This window comes from Piliocolobus tephrosceles, chromosome 8 (assembly GCF_002776525.5).
Source record: "Piliocolobus tephrosceles isolate RC106 chromosome 8, ASM277652v3, whole genome shotgun sequence".
NCBI classification, from domain to species: domain Eukaryota; kingdom Metazoa; phylum Chordata; class Mammalia; order Primates; family Cercopithecidae; genus Piliocolobus; species Piliocolobus tephrosceles.
Genome location: NC_045441.1, coordinates 80,588,428 through 80,613,334, shown reverse-complemented (window position 1 = coordinate 80,613,334; position 24,907 = coordinate 80,588,428). Strand labels below are relative to the sequence as shown.

The window sequence follows — 24,907 nt, the reverse complement described above, 5'->3', positions numbered from 1 at the left end:
TGACAGAAATAGTCCTTAGCTTCAACAAAAGAATATTAATCCTATCCTTAGGAATGATAACTAAGACATAAGGCTTCATAGACAACCAACTATATAAAGGGACTTCAAAAAGTTCATGGAAAAATGGAATTAAAAGATAAAGATAAAATATAAATTTTATTTCTCAAAATAAGCTTCATGAAGGTCAAGATACTTTCATAAGCAATGATACCAGCCAGTTAGTCCACCCTTAGAGAACTGAGGATCCTTGGAATTTAAACACATCAATGCAGTCTTTTTTATATTATTAGCTGAAACAAAAATGGGTGCCCTTTAAACATTTTTTAAGATGAGAAAACAAAAAGAAGTAAGAAGGAGCCAAATTAGTACCACAAGGTGGATGCCTATTAATCTCCCATGGAAATGCTCACAAAATTGCCTTTGTTTGATGAGCGGAATGAGTAGGAGCACTGTTGTGGTAAAGAAGCACTCTGGTGAAGCTTTCCTGGGTGTTTTTCTGCTACTGCTTTGGCTTTCTCCAAACACTCTCATAATAAGCAGATGTTATCATTATTTGACCCTCCAGAAAGCAAACTAGAAAATGCCTCGAGCATCCCAAAAAACTTTCCATGACCTTTGCTCTTGACCAGTCTGCTTTTACTTTGGACCAGTTTCCTCTCTTGGTAGCCATTGCTTTGACTGTGCTTTGTCTTCAGGATCATCCTGGTAAAGCCATGCTTCATCTTCTGTTACAGTCCTTTAAATAAATACTTCCGGATCTTGATTCCACTTGTTAAAAATTTCCATTGAAAGCTCTGCTCTTGTCTTCAGGTTATCTAGGCACAATGGTTTTGACACCTATCAAATGGAAATTTTGCTCAATTTTAATTTTTAGTCAGAATTGTGGAAACAGAACCAATTGAGATGTCTGTGGTATTGGCTATTGTTTCTGCAGTTATTAGTTGTTTTCAATTAGGGTACAGAAAAGATCAATTTTTTCCTTACAAACTGATATGTTTTGCCACTGCAGACTTCATCTTCAACATTATCTCATCCCTTCTTAAAATGAGTTATTCGTTTGTAAACTACTGATTTCTCTGGGATATTGTCCTATAAACTTTTTGTTAAGCATCAGTGATTTACTATTCTTCCACCGAAGCTTCACCATAAATTTGATGTTTGTTCTTGCTTCAATTTTAGCAGAATTCATGTTGTTCTGATGGGGTTCTTTTCAAACTGATGTCTTATCCTTCTTAATCCTTCAAACTAGATCCTGTTCAGACATGTTATAACAAGTTAGTACAGGTTTATTTTGGCGCAAAAAAGTTTGAAATCCACACATAGTTTTTTTTTTTAATAATATGCATTTTCCATGAACTTTTTAAAGATCCCTCCTATATAGACTGAGATGCACTGCAGGGAGCTGTCACGAAATAGAATCTCAAGTTCACTGCAATTCAATATTTTATCCAAAAGTTCAGTTACAGAAACAATATTGGATGAAGTGGCTTAAACGTTCACACATCTAGCCAGCCAAAAATGGATCCCTGGATCAAGACAGACATCTAGAGACATAAATCTTCTCAGAATTCTTTGTGTTAAATCATGATTTAAAGGAATACCAATAGTTTGTTGAGGATTTCTAAAAGGGACAACTTTTGAAAATGCGTTTCTGTGCCTATTATATGGACATTGCTTATCAAATCAGCAAGACAGTTTTCCTCAAAATACTTTTAATAGCATAATCTAGTAATAAAGACAACACATGCTCATTGAGTAAAATTCAAACAATATAATATAAACTATAAAAATAAAATTAAAACACACCTAAATCACCCCTTCAAAAAAAAGACTACTAGTACTGCTGCTACAATTACCACTTAGAGATAATTATTGTTAATATTTGGACAAAAATCCTGAGACATAAACGTGACCTTTATTTCACATGTTATTTTCAGTCTAATTTTTTTCACTTAAAATATCTTAATGAATATTTTGCACATTAACCTTCTCAGTGACTATGCATTACTCTATTGTATGAACGTGCCAAAATTTATTTTTAACTTTATTGAAGTATAATTGACAAATAAAAATTGTACATAGGGTACAATATGGTGTTTTGATATACGTATACACTGTCAAATGATTACCACAGTTAACCTAATGAATATATCCATCACCTCATATAGTCATGAGCTCTACTATGTGCTCTACTATTTGTACCAAAATTTATTAAGCAAATATCCTATCAATGTACTATCAGTTGGTTATGATTTTTCACATTAACATAAATGGTGCTATGTTAAACACATTTGCACGAACATCTTTGTACAAGTACATGATTATATCCTTATCACACATTTCTAAAAGTAGTATTCCTGAACCCAAGAATATATACCTATTGATAGATATGGCTAAACTGACTCAAAAACATTATCCCAATGTACGCTTTTCTACTAAAAGTCCTGAGAGTGACCATTCTCTCTACCTACTCCCACCAGTTAGTTTGTCAAGTTTTTTTCACCTCTTTCATACTAATAAGTGAATAAATTTTCAAATGTAGGCTGGCCTTTCACATTTCTTCTTATATTAATTGCCTTTTCATGTCCTTCATCTATTTTTCTATAGAGAAATTCATTCTTCTCTTAATTATTTATAAAACATCTACATAGTAGAGCTGACAACAGTTTGAGTGCCACAAAAATTGCAAGGGTTTTTGTTATCCTTGTTGCTGTTGTTTGTTGTATTTAATAGCTTGTTATTTGCTGATTGGAAAAGAAGATGGAAAGCATAATGTGCCACTCACTCTGTAAATTTCCACCTTATCTCTCAAGACCCAACTTCAATCCCACAGCTTTTCCTAAAGCCTTACCTCCTTTGCCATCCTCATGTGATTTCTCCCTCTGCCTACGTTTCAACTCATTGTCTGTATAATTTGTTTGGCAATTTATCCCATAGTGCCTGATGACATACCTAAGAATTGTCAATTACACGCAAGTCCCATCTGTCCACACCAGCAACCAACTCCTTAACAGGAGTGTACCTTTAACTTTTGTATTCACTCCATTCCTTCAAATAGGTGTTCAATAAACAACAAATGAAGGCTTATTTTTAAAATGAATAGAAGGGAAGGTAAGTGACAAAGGTCACCTCAGATTTTCCAGGCTGGAAATGTGCTTGGCAGAAGCATTCAGCCAGGCAGATTCTGGAGTTCCATTTTACTGCTTGCGTCAGCATTCTGATCCTATATAAATCTTATTCCAATGATGTCAACTCCTGAGACAAGTCTATTTTATTTATCAAAAAGGCATCCATATATTCCAGTTTAATCAAATAGGCTCAGTTTAAGCTTGCCATAATCATTACCATAACTGTGTAATTACTAAAAGTGCCCCTTCACTCCCAAAAGTTTCAGATGATAAATTATATTCTCATCCTCTTAATTGCTGGCTCTGGTTCCTTCTTTATTTCCTAGGCCTAAAATCTACCACAGAATTTAACAGACTTGGTAGATGAAGATCAAATTTTCTAAGTATGATATGAGTTTGGGGTTGTTAATTATGCATTGTTAATTAAACCTCTTTTCTTGGTTTAATTAATTAAATTTTTATGATAGCCTAACCTCAAAGAATTAAAGGAAACATTCAATGCACAGATAAAGACAGTTGCCATTTATGTGATTTTTTAGAAGTAGGTCATAAAGTTTATTGTTACTGTACACATTTTCTTCAATTAGATTGAGAACTTTTTGCAGTACCATTAGTCTTACTTTTGTATCCCTTCCTCATCTCACTTAAAACAGTACTCTATACTCAGTGAGCACGCAACAAATTCTGGTGTGAAATCACTGGGGGCGTGGAGATTTTAATTTGCTTTTTGATTAAGGGTGTCCTTCCCCTTGACTACTACCATGTCATCACAGACACGTGAGGGAATAATATTGATTAGAGTGCTAAACGGGAAGTGGTATCATGAAAACCCAGTTGAATTTTAAGATTCACTTTTATGTCTTTGGCTCAATTGTCCATGGATACAGCTCATCTGAATTAGATGTGTCTGAAAATTCAATTACCCCAATGGAAACATCTGGATCCTTTTTTCTTCCTTTAATCCTTTGTCCTAGTGACTCTGCCAGACAGTCCATATCCCATGTTGATTTGGCAGAAAACATATAAGGGCATAGTCAGAAGTGGGAGTTGCTGGTGGAAATGTTGCCTTGTCTATTTTTTCAGTAGATTTGGTCATTTTCCTTCTCTATATATTAGAATCACAGATTTTTATCAAAATATAGAACTTAGAAGAAAAGTTACTGTAACTTTATATTTTACAGAGGGAGTAATTTGGAGCCCAGCAAAATGAAATGAGCTGTTCACAGATACATATGTGATGATAGCAGGGCTGCACTACAACCCTTTTCTCCTGATTCCCAATCTGGAGCACTTTTCAGTATAACAGATTCTAGATACTGTTCGAATATTAGCTATTGCCCCATTTCAATTTGTAATACTGGAGCTCAGCTGATTTAACTATAAAAATCTGTTCCTTTAAAATAAATTTCAATGTTATGAGAAACAAGAAAGTTTTTTTTTTGTAAAGTATGATATTTTTAGTAGATACCAAAGGATAAAATTAACTTCCTTTTTGAATAAAATATTCCAGCCAAACTCAAACATGTTTATGTGTGTTTATAAACTAGGAGAGGATCAGAGAAAATAGAATCTGATAGGGGAGATCAGAGCCTAAATCATAAACCATCATGTATATCTCATCTCTGCCCCAGAATCCTTTTCATAGAAAAAGAAAAGTTCTGGGAACAAAGAATAAAGGAGAAATAGACATATATTTGACCTGTGATTTTAGTTTTAACTTAGGAAAAGCAGAGAATGAAATCTTATTATAATTATATCTGTAGGGGACAGAGACAGCCCATTTAGATAAGGCTGAATACCTAGTTTTCTAAACTGAAAAGAAAGGTTTTGATTCTTTGGGCAAGCTGTGACCTCATGCAGTGGAGAGGCTACAAAATACTACTGACCAAGAGAAACAATTTTTCTATGAGCTACCACATGTCTGAGAATACTGAAGAGATATTTAAAAATCTGTTTAATCCTATTTTGGACATAATTCTTACCTTTTCTTCTCTCAAAAAAAAAAAATGTTCAAAATGGCCCTTTCTGTTTCTAGAACATTTTAGAAAATTGTATGAAAATACATCTGGTTCATGTACAATATTTTTAAGTCTTTATTGATATAACTACTCTTAGAAGTAAGTTGATCTTCCCATCTGCATCTGCCTTAAGGCTCAGATGTCATCTTGAGATTGTGAAGTAGGAACATATGATATAAAGAACATAAAACCAGAGTGAAAGGTGCTTGAAACAAAAGCCCCATCCATCCAGTCAGTGGGAGAGGGCAGGGAGAGTGATTGGCGGCAGGGGCAGTTAGGAGGAGAAAGTCAGGAGAGGAAAAAGGAGGTGGGACACATGAGTCCTAGTGTCCTTTCTCCAGCATTTGATCTAGAGGATGTTAGAGAGGGAATATTAGATGAGTGGCCGGGAAGGCTGAAGACAGAGGTGCACCTGCTCTGCTTCCTGTTTAGTTCCCTGGGAGGAATCCACTGAGCAGGGTGCTAATCTGTGATAACATGGGGCAGGCCTAGCCATGTAAAGAGGCCATACAAGTCTGGCCAAAGGAGAGAGCCACCTCTCTAGCTCTCAGGTGGGTAACCCAGAGAACATTCTACATTCTTCTAGGGAGGGAGGGATGGGAGGAGGGAAAATGGATGAGCTGAGATCCAGAAAGGCTGCCATAGGGCTTTATCATGGTAAGAGATGAGGGGAACCTGCAAAGAGCTTGCAGGGTAAACTACCAAGGCCCAGGAACTAGACGGAGGATATGGACACTCAGTAAAGTCTTCACAAAGAACCAAAGTGGGGACAAGGCAGCAGAGAAAAGCCACTTGGCCCTGCCCAAGCTGCGAAATAAGAAGAAAGGAGCATGTGTGTGTTTATAAGACACAGATTTCTTAGTGGACACATGAAAAACACTCATGATATTTGCATCTGAGAGCAGAGTAAGTTTAATTTTATAATCACTCAATGTACAGTTATTCAGTATTTGGCAGCATAAAGTTTATCATCTTAAAAAAATGAAGCTAGTCTAAAAGTCCTACCTGTGGAAAAGTCGCAAGGCCATCATCTACTGGTAATTTGCTCAAATTTCAATGAATATGATTCTTAAAGTCTGCTGACAATTTAAGAAGAAAGCATCAAACACAATTCATACACTGTGACAAATACCACTACAACTTCTCAATATTTACTTGAAATTCCTCTTGGTGTTCAGCTGTAAATTGAGAGTTTCTTAGGAAGTATTTATAAGTAAAACAAAGATTTTACTTCTAATTTTTTTGTGTTGTACAAATTTCTTCATCCTGGAGATCAGTGAGGTCAGTGGTTGCAAAAACACATGTATAGGGAAGGTTATGCTAATATTTTGAGATTAAAAACTGCAAAGACTTTTTAACATCTAGGAATTTTAAGGAAAAAAAAGTTAAAGAAGTCATATAGTCCAACCTGACATATCCAATAGAAATATAATACAAGTTACATATGTAATTTAAAATTTTCTAGTGTCCACATGTAAAAAGTAAAACAGGTGAAATTTATGTTAATAATATATTTTATTTAATACCATATATTCAAAATATTTATATTCCAACATGTAATCAGTATAAAAAATGATTTTCTCATACCAAGTCTTCAAAACCCATGTGTGTTTTACATTTATAGCATATCTCAACGTGGATACTAAATTTTCATTGGTCATAGTAAAATGTAGTCCTACCAAAACAATAAATTTATCTTAATAGAAAAATGTTACACTACTTCTGTTTCTAAATTTAAAACAATTAGAATTTCAGTTCCTTAGTCACATTAACCACATGTGAAGTCCTCAGTTGCCACATGTGGCCAGTGGCTAGACAGTATAGGTCCCACCTGATACGTAGCAAGGTGCCCAATTAATGTTTATTGAAATTAATGATTGCATAATCTGCCCCAATTCCACAGATTACTGGCTGCCACTTCCATACTTTTCCTTAAATAATTACTTGAGAGGAATTGAATATGGGAGAGGAAAATGAAAAGAGGAGCCAAAGGGTTTGGGACCAAGCCATAAGGAGAATTAAGGCATCCTTGATAGAATCAGTGACACTGAAAAAAAAAAAAAAAAAAAAACCCTTGGTTCGGGAGGGAAGATAATGAACATCAGAGCTCTGAAAGTTCCCTCCCTTGAGAAACAAAGCTCCCTGTGATAATAGCACCTACAGAATTTTCCATCAGAACAGCTTGTATCTTTTGGCCCACACCATTCAATGGCTGCCCACAAATCTGTCCTATCTGTTCAAAAATCAGAGTCAATCCTCAGCTGTGCTGTGGTTCTGTTTACCTGAGCCGTGAATCTTAAGATGTTGGTCTGAATTTTTACACACACCTGTTCTCTCATAGCTTCTCTGAACCCTAAGTTTTAACTTGTGTGTCCTCTACTTTTACTGGTGCCCTCCTGCCACCCTTGACTGTGAGCTCTGTCTCTGCCCCTGCTCCAGTGTATGCCTTGGAGCCTTGTAATATCCAGCCCAGTCCATCTACTTGGACTTCAGATCACACCTGTATCACTAGTTCTCCTGGATACCTTAGCATCTGAGGTAGGCAGCCTCTAAGATGGCCCCACAGAACTGCCTCCTGGGATCCATACCCTGTGTAATCCTTTCCCTTGACTGTCAGCTGGACCTAGTGGCTCACTTCTAACCAACTGAATACAGCAAACATGATAGGACTTAATTTCTGATGTTAGATACTAAGTACTGTGGCTTTTTTCTTGGGCACCTTTTCTCACTCTCTCACTCACTTATTCTGAGTGGGGCTAGCAGCAATGATGCTGTCTACCCTATGGAGATGCTCACATGGCAAAAAACTGAGGGAGGTCTCAGCCCAACAATCCCCAAGGATCTGAGTTCTGCCAACAACTACATGAGTGAACGTGGAAGCAATCGTGTGCTCTCCTCCAGTCAAGCCTTCAGATGAGACTTCAGCTCTGCTCAACGCACTGACTGCAGCCTTGTGAGTGAACTCCCTTGAGGAAGAGGTATCTACATAAACTGCCTCCAGATTCCAAACTGACAGGAGCTGAGTGTTTTAAGCTATTAAGTTTGGGGGGTAAATTCTTCAGCTGCAATAAATAAAACTAATACAGCATGAGACATTAATTTTCTTGTAGAAAACTCATGTAAATGATCCTATGAATGCTGAATTGAATTTTGGACATTTAAAAATGATTACAAGATATTCAAAAGAGAATGTCCACCTGATATTTGGTAATAACAGACCTGGAGCCTAGGGAAGAGAGAACAATAAATCCTCAGCATCAAGGTTATAAAGAAAGTCGTGACAATATGTCAACTGTCTTGGAAGACTTTGAATGTAAATAAGAAGCATTTGTCAAGTGGATGCAGGGAATAATGTATTTCTTCCCTCTTAAGTCTCACTTGGTGAAGAGTGGGGAGCTCACATGAAACACTTGACCTGTGGCTTAACCTTCCCCCCTTTACTGCACACTGTGATTTGCCTGTGTAATACTTTGCCCTTTTTTCTACTGGGATTTTTTTTTCTGTTTTGTTGTTTTTTTTGTTTTAATCTTTTGCTATATTATGGGCATTAACCCCTTTTATAAATATATTTTCCGACTTATCTCTTGACTTTCATCTTTATTTATGGCCTCTTTTTCCATTCATATGTTTTTAATAAGTCATTCCTTTTATATATTCAGGCCTTGGCAACATGCTAAGGAAAATGATCCTTGCTTCAAGATTGTAAAAATGTTCTCTCTTTTCCTCCTACAATTTACATGATATGTATGTCTAAATCCTTAAACTACTTATAATTTATTTTTTACTATAGTGGTAGTTATCTAACCTGTTTTTCCCTAAACTGTTATCCAATTGTAATGGTGATATTTGTTATTTAAATTTCTCATTAATTTCATTTGCCATTTGTTATAGTATATGCCCCATATATGAGTAGTTTCTAAGTCTTTTATTCTACCCATTGATTTATTTGTCTATTTCTAGGCAATACTACAATTTTAATTACAGTATATTTAGGGTATGTGCTTATAATTTTTAATGCTATTCTCTTATTATTCTTTTTTCCTCCGTAGTTTCTGGGTATTCTTTTACATTTATTTTTCAAGATAAACAATTTGATCAGATTTGCAAGATAAAAAACAACTGGTTGGGAACATTATTAAAATTTTATTAAACTTATGGTTTTACTTGGAGAGAATCTTTGTAATTCTGCATCTTCCTATTCAAGAACATATCATTAGAAAATAAGATGAGATATTGGTGGAAAAGAATTGAATTCTGTCTTGGCAGAATCAACCCTTTTTTCCCAAATAACGCAAAATAAGGAAAAATAATACTTTATTATTAGCTGACACTTTGGCCCTGCACCATATTCAGACTTCTGGTAAGCTCATCTGGACCAAGTGGGGATATCCTCTTTAAAGCTACATCAGTGTGAATGGCCTAGCATCAAAGAAGAATCTGCTCTGCTCATGCCACGTGTCACCAGTCCTCTTACTCTTTGTTGCACCACCATTCCCAGCTCCCACCACCAACTGATAATAAACCCCAAATATTAATACCAAACCTTGCTATGCCAGTGGGATGATATGTCACTCCCATCAGCACTACAGAAAGAGGATCTGGAGAGATACATGGAAAGAGAAAACACATTTTCCAGTCGTTGAAAGTAATATCTGAAGTAAAACCAGCTAAGATAGAAGAGAGAGACCCAGTGAAAGAAAGAGAAGTGGCCAAGCTTGATGGAAAAAAAGAGAATTGGGGCCACTTTATGTTCTCACTGCATGTGCAGACAAATATAAAATTCCCAGTTCTCTCAAAGCTCCACCCTCAGAAAAAGTGACTTACTCAGTCCATGTGAGTCCCACCAACTGGATCAGCATTCCTCTTCATTAGGTTTGAGGTACAGATGTAATGAAGCGGTTCAGAGAGGGCTCCTATTAAAAGTTGACAAGTATTTTTTTACTTGTCATAAATTACATACATTCAGAACTTTAAACCCTTTAGTGAACCCTTACAGTGTTTTTCATATAAATGTCACACATCCTTTGTCAGGTTTATTCCTGGGAATATTAATGATTTCATTCTTATAAGAAATTAAATTTTTTAAAGATGTTTTCTAAACAGGTTAATTATTAACAGATAAAAGTAATTATATTTTGCATGTTTATTTATATCCAACCCCATTGAACTCTCAGTATTTTAATCCTCTGGAATCTTCTTTTTTTTTTCGAGACGGAGTCTCGCTCTGTTGCCCAGGCTGGAGTGCAGTGGCACAATCTCGGCTCACTGCAAGCTCTGCCTCCCGGGTTCATGCCATTCTCCTGCCTCAGCCTCCCGAGTAGCTGGGACTATGGGCGCCCGCCACCATGCCCGGCTCATTTTTTGTATCTTTAGTACAGACGGGGTGTCACTGTGTTAGCCAGGATGGTCTCCATCTCCTGACCTTATGATCCCCCCGCCTCAGCCTCCCAAAGTGTTGGGATTACAGGCGTGAGCCACCACGCCCGGCCTGGAATCTTCTAAGAATACAATCACTCTCTAGAAAATAAAATAGTAGGCCGGGAGCGGTGGCTCAAGCCTGTAATCTCAGCACTTTGGGAGGCCGAGATGGGCGGATCACGAGGTCAGGAGATCGAGACCATCCTGGCTAACACGGTGAAACCCTGTCTCTACTAAAAAATACAAAAAACTGGCCGGGCGACGTGGCGGGCGCCTGTAGCCCCAGCTACACCGGAGGCTGAGGCAGGAGAATGGGGTAAACCCGGGAGGCGGAGCTTGCAGTGAGCTGAGATCCGGCCACTGCACTCCAGCTTGGGTGGCAGGAGACTCCGTCTCAAAAAAAAAAAAGAAAAGAAAAGAAAATAGTAACTTGATCACTTTCTTTCTTTTCATTTATTCCAAAATACATTATGCCCATACAAAAGCACATTATAACACACCTGTACATTTTAAATAATAATAATAATTTAAAAATAAAATAAATTCCTATGTACTCCCCAAGCAAATAGCACACCACCAATTCATTTGTAGCTCTTGTGTGTCCCTTCCAGAAGTAACTACTGCCTTGAATTTTGTAGTAATACTAATGCCCTTGCATTTTAGTGCATGTGTGTGTGTGTAATTTTGTTTTTTCCGATTTTCAACTTTATGTAAATTGAATCATACTGTGTATATTGTATGTCTTGCTTTTTAAAACATTTTTAAATAACAAATAATTGTGTATGTTTATAGGGTACAATGTAATGTTTTACTCTATATATTCATTATGGAAAGATTCAATCAGGCTAATTAACATATCCATCACCTCACCAATGTATCATTTTTTGTAATGAGAACATGAAAAATCTATTGTAGCAATTTTGAAACATACATTATTATTAACTGTGGTCACCATGCAGTTCAATAGATCACTAAAACTTATTCCTCCAGTCTAACTGAAACTTTGTACCCTTTAATCAACATCTTCCCATTCCTCATCCTTTCCCCTCCCCCAGCTTCTGGTAACCACCTTTCTACTCTCTGTTTCTATGAGATTGACTTTAGATTCCACATGTAAGTGAAATAAAGCATTTGGCTTTCTGTGCCTGGCTCATTTCAGTTAACATAATGCCCTCCAGTTCCATCCATGTTGTTGCAAATGACAGATTGTCCTTCTTTTTTAAGGCTGTATCATAATCCATTGTGTGTATATACCACATTTTCTTTATCCATTCATGCATTGACAGGCATTTAGGTTGCTTCCATGTTGTGGCTACTTTGAATTATGCCGAAATAAACATAGGAATGCAGATACCTGTTTGGCAATGAGCAAAAGATATAAACAGATATTTCTCAAAAGAAAATATATCAATGGCCAAAAGATATATGAAAAAAAAGGTCAACATCTCTAATCATCAGAGAAATGCAAATTAAAACCACGAGATATCACCTTGTACCTGTTAGAATGGTTATTATCAAAAAGACAAATGATAAATATTAGTGAGCATGTGGAGAAAAGGGAACCGTTGCACATTGTTGGTGGGAATGCAAATTAGTGCAGCCATTTTGGAAAATAGTATGGAGGTTACTCAAAAAACTAAAAATAGAACTACTATATGTCAGCAATCCTACTTCTGCATATATGTCCAAAGGAATACAAATCAGTATGTGACTTGCTTATTTATTCCCATCACTATACTTTTGAGATTTACCCATTTTGAAGGAAGTAGTTGTATTTTGACCATTTTCTCTACTGTACTGTATTCTTTTGTAACAATACATCACAATTTATGTATTCAATATACTCTTTGTAAATATGTAGATTTATTTTCTTTTTGTTTTTGTTTTCCTGTTACAAATAAGGCTACCTTGAACATTCTTGTGTACATATCCAGATAAACATGTTCAGGAGTTCCTCTGGAATACATACACATGAGAGTGGAATTGCTTTAAGTAGGGTATATGTACTTGTTCATTTTGTCCAGGTAGAATCAAATGTTTTCCAAAGTGATTTTGCTAAAAGCACACAACCACCAGAAATGTGTTTATGTTCCCATTGCTGCACATTCTTGCCAAAATGTAGTATTGTCCAATGTTTTCCTTTCTTAATTTTTAAAATATTTAATTAACAAATAAAGATTATATACATTGAAGATCTAGAACATAATTTAAATATCTATACATTGTGTAATATCACAATCAGATTTTTTTTTAATGTTTGCCATCTGATGCTGTAAAATGATGTCTCTAATTGGCATTTTCCTGATTATTAATGATGTTTAGTTTATCTTCACAATTATTGGCCTTGTGTGCTTCCCCTTTTAAAAAATTGCCTCTTTCTGTCTTTTGCATTTTTCTTTTTCGTTGTCTTTTTATCATTGAAATATTTCTGATTTTTAGAAATTTTTCATATATTCTGAATAGTAATGCTTTTTGATTATGTCTTACAAAAAAATCTCTCAGTTTATAGCTCTCTTTTCATTTTTTTGGAGTATTTTTTGAGAAAAAAGAAATATGTCATTTTAAGGTGGTCAAATTTATATATCTTCTCCTCCAAAAAATGGGTTACATTCTGAGTCTTATTTAGGAAATTCTTCCCTATTCTGAGTTCATGAAACTTTTCCTTGTATTTTAAGTTTTTGCCTTTTTCCATTTAAGACCTTGATTCATTTAAAATGTATTTTTGTATAGAAAATGAGGTAGGAGTCCATCTTTACTTTAGTTCACGTGAATAACATATTGGCCTGGTACTAGAGTTGCCAGACTTAGCAAATAAAAACACAGGACACGCAGTTTAATTTGAATTTCAGATAAAAATGAATATTTTAGTATAAGCACGTCCTTTGCAATATTTTGAACACACTTATGCCAAAAAATTATTTGTTGTTTATTTGCAAATCAAATTTAACTGACATCCTGCATTTTGTCTGGCAACCTGACCAGGTACCATTTATTAAATAATCCATTCTTTGCTGATCTGTAATGTGACTTTTGTCATATTCCAGATTTCCATGTCTCTGTGGATGCTTCTGTATTCTCTATTCTGTTCCAATGTCTATATCTTTCTTAATTATAATAGCTTTATATAGGACTTGCCATCGGGCTGCTCAAGTTCCCAACCTGATTTTCATATTTGTTGATTGATACCTCCATTCCTATGTTAGATACTAATAGTAAAACTGGATATTTTCAACTTGTTCATCACTTTATTGGGACTGCTTCTAGTTCTCCTTCATTAGTCATATGGCAGGTTTGTTGGCTGAGATATATAAATATATGTCATAATAAGAAAATATCCATCTATCTAGTCCTATTTAAGAGGTTTTTAAAATAAAGAAGGAATATTAAAATTATTACATTCACTTTCAGTATCTTTGGAGATTATTACAAGAGTATAGAAATTATACTATATTAAATTATAATTAGATAATTTTTTAATTTTTATATTTAAATTGATCATAGTATATTAGTCTTTAAATATGCTCCTGGGTTTTGTTTGTTAATTTATTTAGGATTTTTAAAAATGCTATTTATAACAGTTTGGTGTTAATTTTTCCTTTTGAGTGTATATGTATGTGTGTGTGAACTCAAGTGAAAGAGAGGGGAAAAGGGGGAAGAAAGGATACAAAAGGATAATTTAGCATCTACAACTTCAAAAAAATTAAGTACAGCATACAAATACAGTAGAGCAGAAATCAGCCTTCTCTGTCTCTCTCTCTTTCTCTCATACACACACACACACACACACACGCACATATGCCATGCTCCCCCCACAGAAACCCCTAAGAAAGAGCTTCAGAGCAGATGGAAAACATTTGATTTTATTCCAAATCCTCATTTTGCAAACAAAGAAGCTGAGTCGTAGAAAGATTAAGTGTTTGTCCAAGTTCACTTACCTGGTCTTTCCGAACAGCATCTAAAAATTGAAAAGGAATAGGTCCTTGAGGGAAAGCTAAAAGAACTTTAAGTTAGAGAAAAGGGGCTGACTGGACATTTCATTACTGTCTTCAAAATGATGAAGGGGGTTTAAACAACTAATGACAAGCTGTCCTTTTCAATGCTTATTCTGGACAAGAGAAGTAAAATGGCTTTAATTAATTCAAGAGGGATTTAGGTCAATACTAAGAACTCCCTGAATGAATGAATTCCAAGACAATAGAAGGGGCTGCCAAAGGAAGTTGTGGAAGAGTTTTCCTGAAGCTGGTCAGAAAAGTATCGACCATTGCTTTTCTGCAATGATTTCAGTACTGTTAGGTTGAACCAGATGAAATTCTTGTTTTTATCCAGTTCAGATAGGTTATCTCCCTCCCTCATTTCTGGGTCAGACCGCATCACAAGAGTAGTTATACAGAAACTTTTCCCATGGTCACTGGCTTTGGGCCAGTGTTTATATAAATTATTGCTAAGCTTTGACATCACTATATGAACTTTGCTAGCCCAGGGAACTGCATTGCTCAACTATATGGGGATTTTTCTATGTAACCATCCTCTTATCACTTTCCATTTCCAAGAAACGTTTGAGTCCTGAAAACAGTGGAAACTGTTAAAACAATCAGGCTAGGCACACTAAAGAAATGGGATTTTCTCTCAAATGAAATGGCACAATTAAGTATTTGCCAAGAACATGTGCAAATAAAAAAAAAGCAAGAATAAATCCCCTGGTTTTGCTTACTCATCTTGATGGGATATAACACATTTGAAAGGGGTTAAACACTATACATCCCTGACAGATAATCCAGAGCCTCCATCTTTGCCTTTTGCAATATCCCTGAGGTTCTCAGCATGGTACCGTATATCCTATCAGACTTCCCAAATACTGCCATCCACTCTGTTTTTACCCTTTTGGGGGTCTTCATCATCTATTGTTATAACCATATAGCTTAGCATTTAATCCTATTAGGTCATATGTTTGTGTGTGCATCTTAACCTCTCCCACATAATAAACTCCTTCTAAATTCAGTGACTTTCACTTCTACAACTTTACGAGTATAGGGACCTTCGTCATAGAGAGTCTAAGTCTCTGTGCACCTCATTGCTTCACCTGCAAAGGAGATTTGAAATTCCTAGGCCTGGCGCGGTGGCTCACGCCTGTAATCCCAGCACTTTGGGAGGCCGAGGCAGGCGGATCACGAGGTCAGGAGATCAAGACCATCCTGGAATACGGTGAAACTCCGTGAAACCCTGTCTCTACTAAAAATACAAAAAATTAGCCAGGCGTGGTGGCAGGCAGGTGTAGTCCCAGCTACTCGGGAGGCTGAGGCAGGAGAAAGGCGTGAAACCGGGAGGCGGAGCTTGCAGTGAGCTGAGATCCGGCCACTGCACTCCAGCCTGGGCGACAGAGCGAGACTCCGTCTCAAAAAAAACAAAACAAAACAAAACAAATTCCTATTCACATTGTTTTCGGGAGAACTGAATATGTAAGGTGTTTGAAAGAGTACCTTGAATAGATTAGATTTTTAATGATTGGTTGCTTTCTTCACCTTTTGTATCAAATATGGTTTCTAGCACTGTGCTGGGCACATCAATGCTAAAGCCGTCATCCTCCCCCACGCACCTACACACACTCCTGACCTGTGTTCTCCACCCAGGCACTCAAGCTAGAAACCTCACTTCAACCTTGGTTTCTTTTTCTTCCTCGCCTGTCATATATGGCAGTCACTGAAGTCTGCCAATTTTACCTTTTACTTTTACATTTCTTGAGTGTATCTGCTCCAGGCCACCTTTAGTATCATTACGCCAGTTAAAGGTGGGTATACTGCAATCTCCTTCAATATGGCTACAATTCGCTCTGTTAATTACAAGTTGGACAAGGTCACTCTCCTGCTTAAAGCCATGCAATGCCTTCCCACAGCATGCAAGCTCCTGATGTGTCACACCAAGACCCACTGAGACCTGTCTGTGGCCCACCCTCCAACTCATTTCCCACCACTCCCTGTGTCACAGGCTATAATTCAACAAAACTCTCTCTCTCTCTCTCTCTCACACACACACACACACACACACACACAGAGAGAGAGAGAGAGAGAGAGACAGAGAGAGAGAGCGCCCTTCCCAGGTGCCCCCTCTTCCTGGATCTTTTCAAAGTCATACTTCTAGATCATGTGAGTCCTCTGTAGAAACTTCTTGAATGACTTCCCCATATGGAAGTTATGTGGTCTCCCAGGCCCTCCATGCTCGGGCCCCTCCCACCTCTCCAGTCTCAGCTTCTTACATCTCACCTTCACTCACCAAGCTCCAGCTACACTTACCCTCTTTAGGATTCTCAATCTAGACAAGCTTATTCCCAGGCCAGGGACTTCAAGACAAACAAGTCCCTCCCTCTGCCCAGATTATTGGTTCCTTTACTCTTTGTCTAACACCCATTCATCAGACCTCAGCTGAAATATTTTCTCAGAGAAGCTTTTCTTGTCCCTAATCTCACTTATATCCTCCTAAAGTCACTCATAGCACCAGCCATGTTCATTCACAAAAATGATCAGTTCTTAATTATGTTTATTTACAAAATGTACACTCTAAACTACATGAGAAGCAGAATCAGGCCAGGGTTTTGTTTGATTTCTAGCCTCTGTATAACTAGTACCTACAATAGGCAACATATAAGTGAATAAATTAATTGCATTTACCAGATTATTTTTTAATTATCTGTGTTAGTGCCTCTTTCTTCCACTAGTTGGTATTCCTTAATTGCAGCATTGAATGTCATATAAAGATGTTCAATATATTTTTTTGAATAAATGCCCAACAAACAGGTGTTGAATAATTAAGAGCTGATTTTTGTGACTCATATTTATTCAAGATATTTTAATATTTAAAAAATAACATTATCATTTTAAGTAACTTCATATTTTTCAAATTTGCCTTTAATAATAGCTTTATTCAGAGTTTTAAGAGGGATGAAGACATACATATTTCCAGGAAAGTCACCCCAATATATTTGGGAAATTTCTAATTACATTGCATAAGGATTTGCTATATAGTCAGTTCAACAAAGCTATTAGTCCATTCATCTAAAGCTTCTAACAGGGCTTTATTAATATTAAGTGAATTGCCATTCTGGTATTCTCAAAGCCTTCTGCCAAAAAATTTTTGTATTAAATAAATTTTTCTACCGGTGGTCTCTTCTGAACTACTAGTGTCATAAGTTTACAAAATTGTTTATTATACATTTTCAACTTTATAGATAAGATTATTTACAATATCTTCTTGAAGTTCCAAAGTGGTCTATTTAGATCTAGATACTATTCCAGGGATTAAAGTTCAAATATTGGGGAAAAGGTATTCTCTCTAGAGTTTTTTATTTTGAAAAAGGAAGAAAAATGATATATGCTCTATCAACAAGAGATTCTTGAAACAATACACACAATTAAAACCTTTAAATTAAATATGCAAACAAAATAAAAAGTTACCAGGATGAAATGAAGAGTCTTTATCTAGTTAAGTGTATTCCAGCAGCTGGAGGCATAGTTCCCAATGGATACACTTGTCTGGAGCTGTATTGTAACCTGCTTTCCAAGAACGCATCTGATTAATTCCTATTTGCCTTCCAGTTCCACAATTATTCTCCTTGGCCTCCATTTGGGAAAATATCTAACAGTTGTGTGAACCCTTGAACATTTCATTGCCTTTGAAAAATCTGATTCCACCCTAAAAATGCTTCTTTGTTTATCTGTGGTACACACATCTTTAAAAAATTTTTTCAATAGAAATTGTCAGTTCCAAAGGCTCAGGAACAAAGGATTTTATGCTTTTTTCCCCCTCTTTCTTTAGACCTCTTGCTTCAATTGAAAATACAATCATTTTGAAAACCAATAATATTTAAGATTTCAGAATTACTGCCTGAGTGGGATTTTCTAATTTCTAATTCTAATTTTCCATTTCTAATTTTCCCTATTCACCTTAGTAAAAGAAATTGGTATTAGCTAAGAAGAGTGATTGTAATAGATAACAGGGGCAGATCTAGAGAAAAACTTTCTAAAACAGTAAAGTTGTGATATCCAAGATTATCAACTACTGTTTTGTTTTGTTTTAAGTTTAAAAATCAGTGCATTTACTAATAGGGTATATCCTACACATATAAAGCAGAAATAATTTTTCATTGAGATAACCAAAGGATTGGATTTATTATAATATAATTGTCATTTTGGTCAGAATACAAGTATATCTATAATTAAATAAGCACAAATAATAAAAATCTGTTTTGTTATCTGAAAGTGTTTACATCTTTTTTATATAAATTACTAAGGAAAAAACTAGGGCCCACAAGAGATAAATGGATAAAAGGATAAAGTACATGGAATGAACAATTTACAAATAACCGAGAATGGACCGAGAGTGCAAAGACGCTCTCCAGAGTGTTGATTATAAGTTTACATTAACCAACTATATATTTCAAAATAGCTAGAAGAGAATAATTTGGATGTTTCCAGCATAAAGAAAAGACAAAGATCCCAATTACACTAATTTGATCTTTACAAATATATGAATGTATTAAATTATCACATGTACACCACAAATGTGTACATCTATTATGTCTCAGAAAATAATAAAAATTATAAATGATATAAATAAAAATTATAAATGTGAGAAATGGCTATTTCCATATTTTATAGGTATAGAAATATACATGATATTCTATGGAGTATTATATGGACATTTAAAATCACATATAGGATACATTATTAATAATTTGGGGAAACAATTTTGTTATGTAAAAAAAGAAAGCAAATGTATATAATATGTAATTATATACAATGAGATCAAAACTGTCACAAATAGATATAAAACAAATGCATATTTTAAAAGAGAGATTATTAAACCTTTTTCTCTATCGTATTAGTTTGTACTAACACGATAGTTCAGCCAATCCAGTTTACTACATCCAGATTAGTTTATGGACAATATGTTTTATATAAAATATTATTTCATTAATAAATGCATATCATACACAAACTGATTCTATATGAAATAAATGTGAGATGTTATTATAAATGCAGTTTGTAAATCTAAAGAGAGGACTTGAAGGAAATATATCTAAATGTCATCAAAACTGAATGTTGGGACTGCGGGTAAGATTATATTTAATTCTTTATGCTTTTCCATATTTTTCTGTTTGTTTGTTTGTTTGTTTGTTTGTTTTTTGAGACAGGGTCTCGCTCTGTTGCCCAGGCTGGAGTGCAGCGGCGAGATCACAGCTCACTGCCACCTCTCTGCTCCAGGCTCAAGCGATCATCCCTCAGCCTCCTGGGTAACAGAGACTACAGGCGCATGCCACCACACCTGGCAAATTTTTGCATTTTTTGGAGAGATGGGGTTTTGTCATGTCTCCCAAGCTGGTCTCAAACTCCTGAGCTCAAGCAATCTGCCCACCTCAGCCTCCCAAAATGCTGGGATTACAGGAGTGAGCCACCGTGCTTAGCCCACTTTTCTATATTTTCTAATTTTTCTGCAACTAACATGTATTGTTATTTTACCAGTCAGGAAAAAAAATATTTTTAAGAATATTATAACAAATGCAGAAATTCTGAGTTGTATAACATGACGCCAAACGAGACAGATAAAGAAAAATTAGGTCATTTCCATAACTTGTCTATATAAATTATATCTCACCAGCTGAACATTTGGCATCCTGTTAATAAATCATCAGCTAATTTTTATACGATGTATTAATTTCCTGTGGCTTCTGTAACAAATCATCACAAACTTGGCGGCTTAAAACAACAGAAATGTATTCCCTCACAGTTCTAAAGGCCAGAAGTCTGAAATCAGTATCTCTGGGCCAAAATCAAGGTGCTACACTCCCTTAGCACGCTCTAAGAGAGAATCCACTCCTTGTCTCTGCCAGCTTCTGATGGCTCTGGGCATTCCTTGGTTTCGGTCTGCATCACTGTCACTCTACTCTCTTGTCTCCCTGCTGACATTGCCTTCTCCTTTCCTGCTGAAATCTTCCTCTGCCTCCCTCTTCTGAGGATTTGTGTGAATGCATTTAGGCCCCATCCAGATAATCCAGGATAATCTCCCCATCTCAAGACCTACAGAATCCTTCTTTGCCATCATAAGGAAACATTCATAGGTTCTGGGGACTAGGTTGTGAATATCTTTTGGGAGCTACTATCAACCAAATGTTTTTGTCCCTCAAAATTCGTATCAACAGATGAATGAACAAACAAAATGTAGTATATACATACAACAGTATGATTCAATCTTAAATAGAAAATTCCAACACAGGTCAGGCTTGGTGGCTCACGCCTGTAATCCCAGCACTTTGGGAGGCCGAGGTGGGCAGATCTCCAGGTCAGGACATCGAGACCATCCTGGCTAACATGGTGAACCCGCGTCTCTACTAAAAATACATAAAATTAGACGGGTGTGGTGGTGGGCACCTGTAGTCCCAGCTACTCCGGAGGCTGAGGCAGGAGAATGGCGTGAACCCGGGAGGCGGAGCTTGCAGTGAGCTGAGATTGCGCCACTGCACTCCAGCCTGGGCGACAGAGCGAGACTCTGTCTCAAAAAAACAAAAAAGAAAGAAAGAAAAAAGAAAATTCCAACACAGGCTACAACATGGATGAATCTTACAGACATTTCGTTAAGTGAAATAAGCTAGTAACAAAAGGACAAATAGTGTATAATTCCACTTCTATGAGGCACTTAGTGAAGTCAAATTTATAGATACAGAAATTGAGTGGTGGTTGCCAAAGACTGGGGGAAGGGTTAAAATGGGGAATTAGGGTTTGATGGACACAGAGTTTCGGTTTAGGAAGATGAAAAAGTTCTAGGAATGGATAGTGGTAATGGTTACAGAACAATACAAATGTACTAATGCCACTGAAATGTACATTTAAATTTGCTTACATGGTAGATAGTATTATGAATATTTTACCATAATTTTTAAAAAAGTACTGAGTTGGATTTCCACGTACCCTGTGACTATTGGGTTTGGCGCAAAAGTAACTGCATTTTTTCCCATCACTTTCAATGGCAAAAACTGCAATTACTTTTGAACCCACCTGATAACTTATTCTAACATTACCATCTTATATAACCATTGTACAATTATCAAAACTAGAAAAGAACATTAGTACAACACTGTTAACCAGACTACAGACTTTATTTAGGTCTCATCAATACTTCCACTAATGTCTTTTTTTGTCCCCATTCCAGGATTTGGCACTTAAAACATTTTTGTAATAAAAAAATGTAAATCCTTTATAAAAGAATTTGCTGTATGGTTTCTTTAAAGTGTAACCTTTATTATTATATTTAAAATATCTTCAAACTTACAAAAAAAGCTCAGGAACTTATCTGTTATATATAAAAAAGTTTTATACAACAGAATTGCAGTTGATAACAGAATACAGATTATTGGCTCAGGGGACCATATTAGTTCAAATTAGATTCTAACTACAATTAAAAGCCAAAAGAAAACTTAACTAAACAATACAGTTGCTTATTCCTTCCTCAGATGGAATTCAAGAGGTGAGCAGTCCAGAGGCTGGTTATATGGAAGTTCCATGGTATCAAAATGTAAAGCTTCTTCTATCTTGTTCTGTATGCACAGCTTCCCTACCGAAGAACACGGTCCTTTATAGACCTGGGAGCTCCAGCCACTACATCCACACTCCAGGTAGCCAGGTGGAAGAAAGAAGAGAACGGCTTTTCCCTTTCCATAAAGGAAAGTATCCTATATGCAAAAGTTGCACTTCCACATACACTCCATTGGCCAGAACTGAGTCGTGTAGCCACATCTAACTGTAAGGGAGGCTGGGGAGTATAATATGTATTCCAGGTTGGCATGAGCCCTGGGAAAAAAAATCGGGGGGAGCTGAATTACTAAGGAAGGCAGATATAAAAAGTAGATATTGGAGGTCTAGTAGTAGCCTCTGCAACAAGAGGCACCCTTGATTCTGGACTAACACAAAAACTAGAGTCTGGAGAAAACAAGGAACAAAAAAATTTTCTCTGTCTTGATCATCAGCAAACATACATTTTCATGACAGAGAAGTTAAAGCAAAATGTTATACTGTCCTTAACCAGTGGGTAGGTGTCTCACTGGTGCCCATAGGAATTGCTGAATTAGAGCCAGTGAGTCTCTATCTTTAGATAATACAGCAGTCAATTTAAAATACATATATTGAGACACCTACAACATTACTGAGCACATACTCAGAGCTAAGCTGGGTACTCTGAGAAGAAGAACAAAAAATCATTTTTTAATAAAAGGAAACACAGACTCTATGCTCTCTGGAGACTTACAGTTCTATTAAGAAGTTGAGATTTTCAAATAAATGACAAATGATAAATTTACAAAGGTAAACTGAGGCTTGGATTTGCCCAAGTCCCTTCCAATATCCACCACCTTCAAAATCAGGATGCAGTTTTTGTGACTATTTTATAGCAATCCAATAGGTTGAAACCTATTGATAAGTTCAAATGCCTTACCCGATCAATCTTTAATAATTTTCATTCCCCTCTTGGCTTCTCTCATTAGGGAGAAAGTTCAGCTTGCACCCAGCTTTTGGTTCTTTATTTCAGAAATCTTCCCCCACCTACCCATATCCAACCTGACCTCACCATCTTGGCCCCCCTCACCACACAGGTCTTTTGAGAAATGAAAAATAGTCCCTCTTCACACACAAAACAAGCTGGGGCAGGTCTGGTTTCAAGAAATCAGATTTTCTAAAATAATTTGAGCTCTTCAAGAAAACAAAATACAAAAGGACCGTAAATGTGTTTTAACTATTAAAAGAGGTAGGCGGATGTTCATTCTCTTTATCTGTACGAAAAATTTCCCTTCCTGACATTGAGTCATGTTCACTTTTCCCAAGAGGGAATAAAATGTTCCCTGTAAAAGCACAACCTTTTCTTTCCCATTGCTCTGGATGCATGCCAACATAACAGAAACAGACAAATAAAGGGCTGTGATAAGCTCCTCAGGTACCAGGGGAATGTTATCAGAGGAAATCATCTTCCTCCCTGTGACAAGACGCATGGATCCTCAGCATACTCACACAAAAAATGGGGCCCCCAAGGAGTAGAAATTCATCAAATACTCAGTGGGGAATTGTGCACAAAACAGCAATGGAAACCAGTGGGAACACAATTTTATTAACTCCAAAAAGTTGTACCAATTGGGTTCTTAGGAACAGTACCCAGATTGATATTCCTGGAGACAAAGGATTTTTAGTGACAAATATGATAAAATGTGTGAGAAAGACTGTTTCTTTGCTTAAGATTCCAGTATTAAATTTGGGGTCTATAAAATACAGTGTTTATATTATCTGCTGGGCTACAGCAGGGAATCACATATAACAAGGATACAAACTTAATACATACCACAACTTAGACGTGCAAAATTTTAGAAATACAACCTCTTTCATTTTGTTTATAACTAACTGGGTCTTTGCCACGTGCTGAATGGCAGAAAAGAAAAACAAACACATATCCAATCTGGTTGATATGATACTAGTCTCTCCAAGAAGGAACGCTCAGTCTCAGATTTTTCAGTCTTTCAGTTCTTTGCTTTCACTCATGATGGCCAAGGATGGGGAAAAGGGCCTTTGCTGGAGTTGCCAGCTAGAGGCATTCTCAGGTAGCTAGGTGTAGCATATTTTGGTGCCTCTGGTCTCTGGGGCAATGTCTTTTGTCCTCCAACTGGTATGTATGGATACTGTGATTCCAGGTCTGTTTTTTGACTTAAGAACTGCTCCCAGATTTCTGATGGAAGTTTTCACACTACGACCTAGAAATGAATAGATATACATTCTGTCTTGGGTTTCCTAAGCCAGTCTCTTATAAAACAAAAATTTCATCCCAGGAACTCTTCCATCTAAGGCAACATACATGTTTTGACAATAATTCATCCATTTCTTTGCTCCCATAAATACCTTTTGCCCAGGATTTATTCAAGAAAAAAAAAAAGATGGCTACTTAACGTTTCTATTCCAGTGGAGTGAGTGATTTATTCATTGGAGGTCTAAGTGATGATCATAGAAAGAAACATAGAGTACTAGAACTGGAAGGAACTAATCTATTTTATAGGACTGAGGAAACAAAGGCCAGATTAACTCAAATGACTTAACTCAAGACCACCTAGTTAGTTTTTGGCAGAGCTGGTATTGGAATCTGAGACCCCCGACTCTTAATTATACTACAAAAGTTTAAAAGGTAATTTTTAATGTATCTAAATTGTTACTGATTTGCCACAAACTAAATTGAAGTCTTTATTTTACTTAGCAGTAATTAAAACGTTAATGTGCATATTGTTATTCCCCTCTTTAGGTAGCTAAATTGGGATATGACTCGCCTTCA

General features: G+C 36.3%; 1 long non-coding RNA gene across 1 annotated transcript in view; it reads right to left on the bottom strand.

Annotated features, from left to right (window-relative positions):
- Nucleotides 1-6,150: 6,150 nt before the first annotated feature.
- Nucleotides 6,151-24,907, bottom strand: part of LOC111552428 — a 36,786-nt gene continuing 18,029 nt past the window's right edge. Inside the window, exons 2-3 of the long non-coding RNA XR_002734631.1 lie at nt 9,971-10,059; nt 6,151-6,222 (exon numbers count right to left, since the gene is read on the bottom strand). This is a non-coding gene — a long non-coding RNA (uncharacterized LOC111552428). The remainder of the gene's footprint in view (nt 6,223-9,970; nt 10,060-24,907) is intronic.